Here is a 12,897-nt window from a genome sequence, read left to right on the forward strand (position 1 = left end):
CTCTATGTATTTAAAGTTCGGACAAGTTTGTATCTGGCCTTCCAAGGAAATTGTTCATAAGATAATGCCACCTGATTTTAAAGAAAAAATCCTTTTAACACGGGTCATCATTGACTGCACAGAGGTTCGATGTGAATTTCGAAGCAGCTTGTTCCTCAACTCAGAGTTATTCAGCTCATACAAACATCATGTAACTCTTAAAGGACTTGTGGGTATTTTTCCAAGTGGTGCATTTACTTTCATCAGCCAGTTATCCACAGGAAGTATCTCTGACCGGAAAATTATACAACGAAGTGGTTTTCTTTCACAGGAGTTTGATAATGGTGACAGTGTCATGGCTGATAAAGGATTCCAAATACAAGACATTTTACCTCTTGGTGTGAAACTTAACATCCCACCTTTCCTTGGAGAGAACTCTCAAATGACAGCTGAAGATGTTATGATAACACAGTCAACAAAGTGTCAGTTTGAGAATACACGTAGAAAGGGAGATAAATAAAATAAAAACTACCACATCTGGGATGGTTTGATACCCTTAAGTTTATTTGGGGTTGTCAACCAGACGAGGAGCGTTTAAACCTAAATAATGAGGCTAATGTCTATAATAAGTAATTTAAAATTATCTTGCTGCCTTGGCATTTTCATAAGAAAGTGTGTAAAATAGCAAGATTTCCTTTCCTTGGAGAGAACTCTCAAATGACAGCTGAAGATGTTATGATAACACAACAAAGTGTCAGTTTGAGAATACACGTAGAAAGGGAGATAAATAAAATAAAAACTACCACATCTGGGATGGTTTGATACCCTTAAGTTTATTTGGGGTTGTCAACCAGACGAGGAGCGTTTAAACCTAAATAATGAGGCTAATGTCTATAATAAGTAAATTTCAAATTCTCTTGCTGCCTTGGCATTTTCATAAGAAAGTGTGTAAAATAGCAAGATTTTAAATTTAGCACTCAAGTTATCCCAATAGTCAATGTCAAATGCAATACGTTCAATGTTTATGTCCTTGCTGGTATACACTATAAAGTCAACCCATTAGCTCCAGTGACATCCCATCATTCCTTGCACTTGAGAGTAGTATTCGTGATTTCTCTTGAGCCTAGGTTCACCATTTACTTCCTCCATAAAAAATCCATTCCCTGAACACGCATCAAGCGGTGTCACCAGGTACTTGGTTTCGGGACATTTTACCTCAGAGAGACCAAATGGTTCCGAATAGCTTGGGTCAATCACCTTGCCATCAGACGAGGCACCCAAATAAAGTGCAGTTAGGCTAATTACAAGTTCAGACTTAAAAACCCTGACAGGTCTTCTGATTCATATGTTTCTGATACTGCTTTAAAGCGACGGCTTCATATTTACGCCCATGATTTAAATACCTTGATGTAAACTGTTTAGGGTGCAAGAGGTTATTTACTAATGTGTCATGATTCATTTTTCTATTTCTGATTAATCCAAAATTTGAAGCTGTAAATCTAAACCTCCGTTCATTTTTCCATTCTTTACAGTCAGCCTGCCCCCTTGTGTTGCTTTCAACTTCATTAATTTTGTCACAGACAGCTGGTAGATTTTCTAGCAGGGCCTTCTCTGCTTCAGAAATACCAGTTGGTAGGCCAAATTGCTGTCTTTGGGTGCTGTAGGGAAATCTTGGGAAGCCGGGAAACTTTGGTACAGCTGTCAAGTTACAAAATACTTTAAGGACGGTGCCTACTATTGTTATTGCGCATACTTTCTGCGCTTCTCAAGATACTCGGATTTCCTATCGGTGATGCTTACTAATACTGGGATATTTTTGCGCGGTTTAAAACTATCTGGAGAAAGTAGATCTTAGTAAGTAGCCATGCATTTTTGAGAGATAATTAAGCTTCAATTTGAGAAAGAACGCCATACATTGCTTTGTATTTTAAACGGCTTTTTACAAATATTATTCATGAATTATCTCTCAAAAATGCGTGGTTGCCCCCAATTTTCTTTTTGGATTTCAATAACACTTGTTAAGATCTACATTTACTTCATAATCACACACCGGGGAAAAAATATCTTTAATTAGTAGGCACCGTCCTTAAAGTTATCTTCTGCGACAGCAAGTTGATAACTTGCAAAGGCCCCTGTTGGGCTTTTGCCAAATTTTGTCTCCATTAATTTCGGTACCTCCTCAGACTCAAGCACAACTTGCACCAGGGCCATTTTAGGGTTGCTTTCATTCAATCGTGACAGTAATTTGTGCTCATCTTCTTGCTGTTTTTCTGGCTTCATAAAGCTAGAAGGCACCTTAACCCAAGATCTCTTGTTGATGACATGTCCTGCTCTTGATGTTTGTTGGTGACAATTACCTCCATCAAGGGTTGTGGAGATATTGAATCCTCTCTTCCTCTTCTATGTCACTGCTGCAGAGTAGAGGGTACAGCTCTGCTTAGGCTGCATGTCATCTTCATTTTGAAGCTCACCCACGCTTTTGCACTCGTACAGGATGAACTTGCAAATTTTCATCAAAAGCGCGAGAACGTGATGGCAAAAACCGACCTTGCCAGCAACACATGTGCATGATTCAGGTCTCACTTCACTATTTAAGAGAGAAAGTGCTACTCTCAAGGAATGGGGTGGATCACTTTTGCAAAAACTATGATGACAATGAGCCGTAAAATAATAAAAAAAATTGAAGTCGCTTGTCGATTTTTATGTCTTTCAAATACTCGCCGTAAGGTTCAGAAATGTAGTTGTCTTTCTCACGCTTCTTGGCACATACGTTTTCTTGTGAGGGTCGATGTTTTTCCCCGATTTCGCGATGTATAAGTTCTTTTCTGCGCGCGTGAAAAATGGCATTGTGCGAAGATGGGTAGCCCAGCCATCTGAAGGAAAATTTGGTCGTATGCTGTTATCAGAGCCGCTATCTTCGTTTGCAATGCTCTGGACCTGTTTTCGTTTCGTATAATTTTTTTGCAAATGCGGGTCTACAGTATGATTTCCTTTCCCTGATTTTAGGGATTCTTCTACCCTGGTTAAAAGAAATATCGAAGCTATAAGAGTGTTAAAAACTTAACCAATATCACAATGTGTTCCAGATAAAGTAAACAAGTGAGAATTGCGAATTCGTGTCGTAGTCTTTTGCCTTACCTTTTCACCAACAATGCTTTCGTTTTTAATCGATATCCCTTTAATGGATCTCCCCTACATTTCAACCAAAAACGCAGTTCTTCAATTTTTATTGTCCCTGGTCCCCTCCCTGCCAAAGAGGCTCCTGGTATATCCTTTCCTGTCAAAATACAGGCCGCCCATGGCCAAACGTGAAGCCTAACTAGCCTCGCATTCGCGTAACTAGACCAGGGCCGTTCCAGTGGTCCGCCATATTTGCATTTGGTATCCTCTAGCGTGGCACAGATCGTGTGGACAATGTTTACGTCCATATCCGGTGCGCGCAGACTGACTGATTGGTTTTTGACAACTCGCTCAGTGTCGCATCAGCGGGGGTTTCTTGGGGGCGTCATTCAGAATTCTAAGCGATGCGGCAGGCTCTTCTTCCCGTTTTCCTTTCCTACGTATATCATCAGTTCCCCCGAAGATGCTGCTCGCAGGCTGACGAAATCCCCGTTGATAAACTTAATACGGTCAACGGACATATTCTGAAATCCCAACTTGTCTAATCCTTTATAATAATATAATCTATAATCTTCGTAATTGACCGAGCTCTCCTCCATCTCCATCACATATTTTTGACACTACACATGTTTACAAAATCTTTTCCCAGCGCGGAATCTCACAAAGCGCTTTAGGTATTAACTCACGATATTTTGTGTCCGTGCTGTGACAATAGGTCTTTGGCCTGGGAAAGCACTTCTGTTAAAAACCTGGGGAAACTAATGCTGCGGGGATTAGTACCAGAATCTGCTACAGGGAATTATCGTCAGAGACATCAACAGCACTCAGAAATTAGTTCCAACGAAGTCGTTTTAATCCAAGCACATAACTAAAGAATGTTTTACGAAGCACGACTATTTAGGCCGAAAGCACAATTATAAAGGATTACTGGCGTAAGGCTATTAAAAAGTCTAACTAAAAAAAGCACCTCATACGTTTCAGAAGGCGCGATTGGCTATAACGAAATTCATCGTTTGAAACATTAATAACTTTCAAAACAATACAGGTAGATCACACTTTAACAAAAGACTATCGCAGGTAGTAATTACAGTTCAACGGTTATTACATTACATACATAATTGACCGCTCCCCCCTAGGGGCTTTTCAGGGCCAATGGAACACAACGAAATGACGGAATTGAAGAACAAGAACAGCAACTGTTAAGAATCCCGACTGGCCGGAGGCAAACCAGTCGGCTATTTACAAGTACAGCAGGGAAGTTGAACCAGGGACTACCAGGATCAAATTCAAAGAGTGGTCAGAGCGGGTCTTGAACCTATAACAGGTGTTGTTACGGTTAATGAACTGAAACAGTAACCTGTAACTCAAAAATGTAAAACGAACTAAAACAAATACATCCATGTTAGATTTCTATTTTTTTGACAGGGAAAGCAAATATGTAAATTATAATAAACAATCTAATTTTCTCTCCCCACAGTGCGGAGATCGCCTCCTCCTCCGGAAATCGGGCGACTTCGACGCGCAAGAAAAATTGCAAGCCGGGGGAGGGGTTTGTAAATATTTGTCGTATCAAAATAACATGTCTGCATGGGAGATGGAGGGAAGCTCGAGCTCGCTGAATGAGACAAGGGTAACAGTAGATCATGTTGCGAAACAAGGGCATTCGAGCAAAAACTTGGCAAAAGACGCTAAAATTCTCCAACTGTCGTAAAAGTATGCAAGTGAATAAAGATATGAAAGATCATATATTTGAACTGCGGAGAAAAATATAAAGACATGACTGATGATCGCAGTTACACACAATGTATTTTTTCCAGGCCTTAAGAAAGTCAAGTATTTTCGTCTCTGTCCAGTTTGCCCGAAGTTTACAGTTTGATTTCAATATAATTTTCTATAGATAGGATAGCAACTAGTTTTTCAGCTGTAAGCCGTGAGCAGCCAGTGGTTAATGATATGCTGCTATTCTGGTGTTCCTGGTGTTAGCACACGTTCCGTAAACATTATTTGGTCCTAGTAGGAGAATTTTGTTTTTATTTTAGGCAGTATCCTAAAGTACCTTTCGTGATGGGCAGAAAGTGTGGGCACCTTCCTCCAAACAATAATCATGCATTGTTAGGAACAAATCGACTTAAACAGTAGTGTCTACAATACTACGGTTGTATAATGCATAGTTGCTTATTGGTCACTAGTTTGTAGACGAAACAATAAGATGAACAAGTGTAAACAGGTGGAAGCGTTTCCCCCGCAAACTAGGAGTAAAATTTAAGAAAGTAAACTGAATATTGGTTATGAGTTCAGCGTCAATGGTTTGAAATTGGAATACATATATGTCGTGACATTTCTACCTTGACTTATCAGTTGTATTCCAAAATAGCAATTCACTCTTGTTGTTTCTTCAGTCAGTGCATTTACCCAATTGAGTTCCTAGTATACAGCTTTTCATAGCTACGCTTCAAACATTCCGCAGAGCTTTAAAAGGAAGCTGGCAACAGTTTCCAGCACTTTTCCAAGTACCAATGTTTATCACCATACAGTGTCAACGGGCGCTAAGTAATCGATTTTATTCTAAATGCACAAAACTATTCCACGCTACCTTGTGTCCTCACCTCCGCCGCATGCTAGACATGTCGCTTTTTAAACAAATTTTGATTGTATGCCATTCGCGAAAGCAAGCGAAGTCGGCCAACGAAGAAAGCATTCTAATATACTAATTGAATCCCATTTTCGGAGACTGGCGGAAGTGGGGTGAAGGCGAGGGGATATCGAAACGGCAAGAAAACTAAACTCCGCGAATGAAAATTGAAGGCGAAAAAGAAGAGCTCTTTGGAATTGGCTGGCTACGGGACAATCTTTTTCACTTTCTTTCGCTATTTTTTTTCTCATCAAAGTAGGACTTAACCCAATAACTACCCAAGAAATACACTAATGAGCGACTGGGCTGACTGAAAGTGATTGTAATGAGTGAAATGGGAGCTAGGTAAAAATATCGATAGACAATTTATAGGACGAATTGACTGTTTTCTTTCTTCAGTGGAGAAATGCAAATGAAAGGCAACTCTTACGTTGCAAACCTCATTTCTAGGCTTGTAATGTGGCATGGCTATCTTTGTTTCGGAGTGACCCGAAGCAAGTAAGGTATTTCAGTTGCCAGAAATACGTTAAACTAACGGACGAAAATAAAACACATTTTTTTAACGAGAACATTCCTTGCCACCACAATAAAACACGAGAATGAAGACATGTTGTGTTTAAACCCGCCTGAAAGAAAGAAGTTAACCCTTGTGAATAGACTGTCCACTGCAATACTCAAAAACTTATCAATGAGCTTGCGGCGGACACGGCATAAAGTTAAGGTCTATTTATACAAGTGTGTAATTCGCTTTTAACAAAAGATTCCACGTGGAAGAGGAGGATAGACGATTTCCAGGGCAGTTCAGCCTCTATTAAACGCCTGGTTTATCAATAAGTTGAAACAGGTGAAATTTGACGTATATGGGCCTCTCATTTTGAAGCAATTCTCCAACTAAATAAAATAAAATAAAATAAATATTCTTTATTAAATACCAATAACGCATTAGCTGTGCCTTATTTACAATGGATATGAAATATGTGAAACAATATGAGATGAAAAATAGTTACTAACTACTAGCGAAAATATTAGACTAGGCTAAAAAGACATCTGTTTGCTAAAGTGGATTTAAAACGTGAAGTACAAACTTTAGGTAAGATGTAATCACGGCCTCTGCTGCATAATTGCTTAGTACGTCTCGGTGGTAAGACATCATCAAGTGCAATGGTGTTAGATGTGATCCACTTCCATAATTTGCTGTCTTTGGCGGTTAAAATATCGCAAATATTATATTTTTTCAAACAAAGTCCTAGCGAACAGTTTGTGTATTCTCTTTACATATTTGTCATGATAATAGCAGCAACACCGCACCTCAGTAGCACATGTGAAGACTGAGATAATTAAACTTTGGAAGAGCAGATCTAATTGCTCCTTAATTAATGTAGGCATAAAACTGAGTTACAAACTCCTTAACTATACAAACGACTGCCGACTTTACTAAGCATATAATCAATATGCGTGTCCCAGTTTACAGGGTCGTCCTCAAATGTAACATTGAGCAACTTGAGCTGGGTTTTACGCTCTACAATAGCAAGAGGAGCTGGTGGGACTTTCGGGCTTCTACATTTTAGGAACATTTCCCATGTTTTACTCAGGTTGGGTGTCATTTGATTCTTTTCAGCCCACTTACAAGTACCTTACACTTTCGACTACTTACAGTCGCACACGTGAATGTACCACATCATGAGAGGAAATTAACGCTCGTGTTAATCGAAATTAATGCGGCTTAAATTAACGTAAATTGCGATTGAAGGGAAATTTATTTCCCACTTAAGAAAATTAAGGCAAAATGAGGAAAATTAACATGACTAAGGAAACAATTTGCCGAGGAACACAATTTTGCTGGAACGAAAAATTTGATGTGAAAACAGTGTTCGTGGAATTGTTCCCTAACCTCGGGATTAAGCGAAGCAGCTGTGGCCGCTTTTGCCAGAGTCGATGATACAGGGGATATCTACCCTGAAAAAATAATGTTCATTTTCCTTGTTCTCTTCCAAGCCTCCCTACAATTCGTTCATTAGTTTCACCTGGCATGGCATAGAGAATTTGGGGCGAAAATAACAAATATTAAGGTCGCGAAAATTGACGCTCCTCTTAATTAATGACGATGAAATGATTGACTACTTTTAACTCGTAGTTTTAAAATTCACCTTAATTTCATGAAGAGTTAATTTCCTATTGTAAGTCAGGTAAACACTTCGTTTACAACATTTCATTGATTTGGCAGTAAACTTTGAGTAAAAGATCCTGAACCAAAATTTACTGAATTTGTTTTCGAACAAAATAATTTTATGGCGTTACTTGTCAATTTTCCTCTGGCTCTACTTAATAACTAACGAGATATACCCGCCTTTAATGAAACAGAGGATCTCTTTGAGATTATATTAGCACATTCGAGTCTTGAATTCTATTTACTATGTTTAAATAGACATTTCCATGGCTTTTTTTAAATTTCAACCTGTTCCATGTCACTAGTAGACCATGAACTCGATGGGTTTCACATTGTTCTCCTGGTTAACTAATTGCTGTGAAATGGTACCGGTCAAAATTGTGATTCTTAGCTAAGAAATAACGCGTTTTATAACTAATGACCGAGATCTTACTGGTCGCTGAGAATGACCTGAAATTTTTAAATGATAAGCTAGAAATTACGAGATTTGGAAATCAATTGAGATTCCAGACCCTCGATCATCGAGTCTCCCATAGGTTCGACCAAAGTTGGTGAACTGGGACATCCTTTATCTTTAAACAATTGCTTATCATTCTCATTGTTTATCTTTATCGTTTCCAAATTATTGGGTGTTATAATGATTAGGTATTATAGAGAAGGACATGAGTCACTCGTAAGAACCAACTGTATAAGTCATTCACTCGTAGCGGAGTGGTTAAAGTGTCGAATTGTTATTTGCAGGGTTTTTGGGTGGACTCCTTCCAAGACTCGAAGATTTTTTTAAAATATAATTTCATCATTCATATGATTTTAACAGAGCCAAGGCTGTAATTCCTCTTTATAATTTTCAATCTTTTTAGTTCTCCCTCTGAAGTTTTAGCACGGTGCACCTAACATTTTTATAGCTGCACTTTTTTTATATTTATTCAAAGGCGCCATTCACCAAACGTTATGAATCCATTCAAAGGAAGAATAAAGTTACAATGTAATTTTGGGTTCGGATCTTGGCTTGTCTTTCTCTGCGTTTGGTACGAGTTATGGAACTGCCTACACCCCGACTGGCGGCGTAAGCTCACGAAAAGAGCATTTAAAAGAAAAATCATAAGCTGCTTCTCACTATACTTGAGATTGAGGACTATTATGTTTACGTACATTCTCTGATATTGAATTTCAACACAAGTAATTATTGTACCTTATAGCTATAAGCTTCGCTTGTAGCCGTATATCTCATCTTTACCTTCCAGTTTGCTTTGCTCTTGTTCTTGATTATTATGTGTTGTTTAATTTAACTTTATTATTATTTTTAACTTGTAACTACATGATAAATGTATCTTTTAGCTTACAATGTTGTAAACTAACGCCAGCTTATAATCATAGTAAGCGGTGCCACTGTTTTCCACGCCCAAATGTCGCTGTGAGATTTGGAACTTTACCGACAGAAAAAATTTTAACAAAAAGAAAGAATGCTAAATTCGATCACCCGCCTCGACCTACATTTATTACCTACATGTGGTAGTAATGCGTGTAATCGCATTCTTTGTCCAATCGTTATCCAAATGTAAAGCAAACAGCGTGTCAGCCACTTGCACAAATTATCTCAGATGCTGTAAGAATAACAAATTAAGATTAATATATACTTTGAAAGAATCTCGTTTACCATACCAGCGCTAAACGACTTGGTTCAGAGACATCGGAGGCACCCAGCGAATTGTAAAGGTTAGCAGACTAGAACGAGACTTCACAATGTTGCGATTGATCACTATCTTTTAATTTAAATAGGTACACTTTAGGAGTCTTAGACGTCTTCACTCTATAATCTTAATTCTGTTTACAAGTAGTAATGAGGTGATTAGAGAAATGCGTTCAACCAAAAGGGGAGAAGTACCTTTAAGGGTTAAAATTTGTGGTTTGGTAAAGTGAAATGTGTCATTAAAAAATCTGAAATTACTAGTTTTAGAGTTATCTCAGTACCTTTCAGGTTATAAGCCGGAAAAATATGAGAACCTAGTTTTGTTAAATTGGTACCTTTTGGGATGAAAGTGAATTTGAGCCAGATCCACAAAGGGATATTTATATTAATTTTCGGCCAGGATGTGACCGCCGTCAAATGACAACAGAAACTTTCTCTCTTTTCAAAAACATTTGGTTACTTTAAAACAACAGTGCTAGTCACTTCATAGTTTTTTCGTGATGCTATTCCCTGCGATGGACTAACATCCCATCCATTCCTGGTCGCTTCATGCTACAGAAACCAGGTTAAGCTCCAGGCTGATGGGCCAGTTGGCTCGTATGCAGACTTTAACCTTTTTATACCTAACTGATTGTTAACTAGACGCTCCAGAAAGAGTACACTGGGTCGCCTGTAGTACGTGTTACACAAAAACAGAAGGCACTGAATAGACCACTTTCGATATATTAGGATTCAGCTTGGGAGCGAGGCCTAGAGGACACAAACAAATTAAACTCAATGAACATGTTTATTCATTTCTTTTGTTTGTGTCCTCTAAACCCCACTATCAAGCTGAATTTAATATATCGAAAGTGGTCTATTGGGTGGTATTGAACTTCAGCGTTCCAGGGGGTACCCAACGTCAATTTTCGGAAACTATCTGTTCGGAAGACGATTTGAGATCTAGAATTTTCGGAACATTTGTTGGAAAATTCCTTGCTTGCCTGCCAGTCCTAGGATTTTCGAACATCTATGAAACATGATATAATTGCCCATTTTTAACGGATTTTTACCCCAAAAAGGTCACCTAGAATTTTCGGGAGCCTTTTTTCTGGCTAAAATTTTCGAGAAGGTAAGTTTTGATCCCTATAATTTTCGGATCACTAGACTTTCAGCCAGGGAATCCGAACAGATGAAAACTTTTTAAGGGATAAAATTATGCCTATATCTACCGTTTAAATACTAAAATACGTTTAACAATGCTATATTTAAGTGGTTTTGAGCTATATTCTCGTTGAGTGCCCCTGCTTCTTTGTCGGGTTCCTGAGAAACGTATCTATTTTGACTTCAGGGTGAACTATTTACCCAATCATGAGGTTGAGTGGCCATGTAATTGAAAATCTAAACATCTATGAGGCCTTCCAAGGGTTTTTGGCGACAAGCGACATCGCTCCACAACTGCAAAAAATGTAGCGACGATCTTATTCTAGAACACCGACAGCCGACAGAACCTGACAGGAAAAAAGCGACAATTTGCGACAGCGACAATCCATTTTTAATTTCGATAAAGCGACATATTTTCAGTTTGTTATTTCGACATCGACATGGCCGACTCTAAATCTTCTCTTCTGATGGCGTTACTATATTTCTTGTGCAAATTACAAATCATTAAATAAACCATTAATGATTCAACACTTGACACACTTGTCATGCAGTGAGCGTCTTATGTCGCTTATTAACTTTTGTGGTACAAAGGTCGACACGTAGCCACGCTAGTGTGCCATGGTCGTTGCTGTCAGAGTTTGATTTTCTGTAACGCGGTGTCCCTTCATAAATCAGTCGAGCGGCCTGCTTTTCTGAAGCAGTCGTGTTTTGTCAGGCAAACAAATAGAATGACCGAGGGAGGCTTGGGAAGAGGAGAGAAAGAAGGGACTGCACTCGTTGCTGTAACCGACGCGTTCAGAATCAACAAATCTGCTAATCTAATAGACCTAATCGGCTAACTCAATGTTGTACCCAATTCAAACCCTTTGGGAATAAAACGTTTTGTTCCAGGTATTTCCACATCATTTAAATATGAATGCTACATTATCATGCAAATACAATACACAAAGAATCTTAATCCCGGGAGATTTGAATTGGGTACAACATTGAGTTAGCTGATTAGGTCTATTAGTGCTTAAAGTAATTACTTTTTGAGCAACAGTTTAAAGACACAAGCGTTAAAGCTCCTTGAAAACAGAATACAGAAAGGAAAATACTGGTTTCAGCCTTCTTAAGAAACACAACATCAAGCTACGCTCATATATATGGATAGACAACACATTAACTCCATTGGCTAGAATTCTAATAGCCGATCAGAATTTAGCAAGTTCGATCCTTCCATCGAGTACAAATAGAGACAAACACACATGGTGTTTGCAGACAAAGCTCTTCACCTTAAATCAAGCTATCGGCAACTGATGAGATCCATATGATAGGATCGAAACCGTGGTCTTGCCTGACCAAATGATATGTCAGAGAACCTCCGTCTAGAGTCGGGTCATCTAAATGCCTCAACAAGACATGGAAATCAAATATCAAAAGAGAATCGACGAGAACGAATTAACTCCAGAAGTTCAAGGAAGATAGTTACTGACCATGGCCACAAACCAAAACACGCTGAAGGAGTCAGAAGAACAAGTGAAACAATTTAAGAAAATAACGCCTCCAAAGAGCATAACGATCTGCTAAGAAACGCAGAAAAAAGGTAAACAAAGCCTGTAAAAAGCCAGCTATCTCACTGATACAGGGCACAATGTAACAGGCGTTCAAATCAAAATGAACCCTGGCCTGGGTCAAACATTTAAAACCAGAAGATCACTCGCTTCTACCGCCGATAAACATATCGGTCGAGCCTAGAATTAAATTGGCGCAAAAGCGTGAGGCCATAAGGTCACATTCACAATGCTGCTGAGAAAATCAACACCACGTAACTAAAACATTATTTTCGAGACCAACTATGTTCTTGAAAGAAAACGTATCACACAGCAGTATGGAGATTCAAATGTAAAGCCTCATAGGGCAAAAACCATTGCTAAATGAACCTTGCAGGAACCGCCTAAAAGAGGCGTCCATTCAAATAAGTACTTCAGAGAGCAAAATTGTGACAAAGGCAACAGAAACCAGACCATGTACAAGGGAGTCGTGTAGGCCTGTAAACCCTTTTTAGCACTATGAGATACAAAAACAGATTTGTGATGATTCGCAAGTTCACCGCAATGCTGACAAGCACAATGCTAACAAGCACAAAAGCAAAAGAAATGGTTCATAAATATGAAGCTTTTTACT

General features: G+C 38.7%; 1 pseudogene; it reads right to left on the reverse strand.

Moving 5' to 3' along the window:
• Positions 1 to 870: 870 nt before the first annotated feature.
• On the reverse strand, positions 871 to 2,259 carry LOC138053199 (uncharacterized; annotated as a pseudogene).
• Between the last annotated feature and the right edge of the window lie 10,638 nt (positions 2,260 to 12,897).

Source organism: Montipora capricornis, chromosome 6 (genome assembly GCF_036669925.1).
Source record: "Montipora capricornis isolate CH-2021 chromosome 6, ASM3666992v2, whole genome shotgun sequence".
Taxonomy (NCBI): Eukaryota; Metazoa; Cnidaria; class Anthozoa; order Scleractinia; family Acroporidae; genus Montipora; species Montipora capricornis.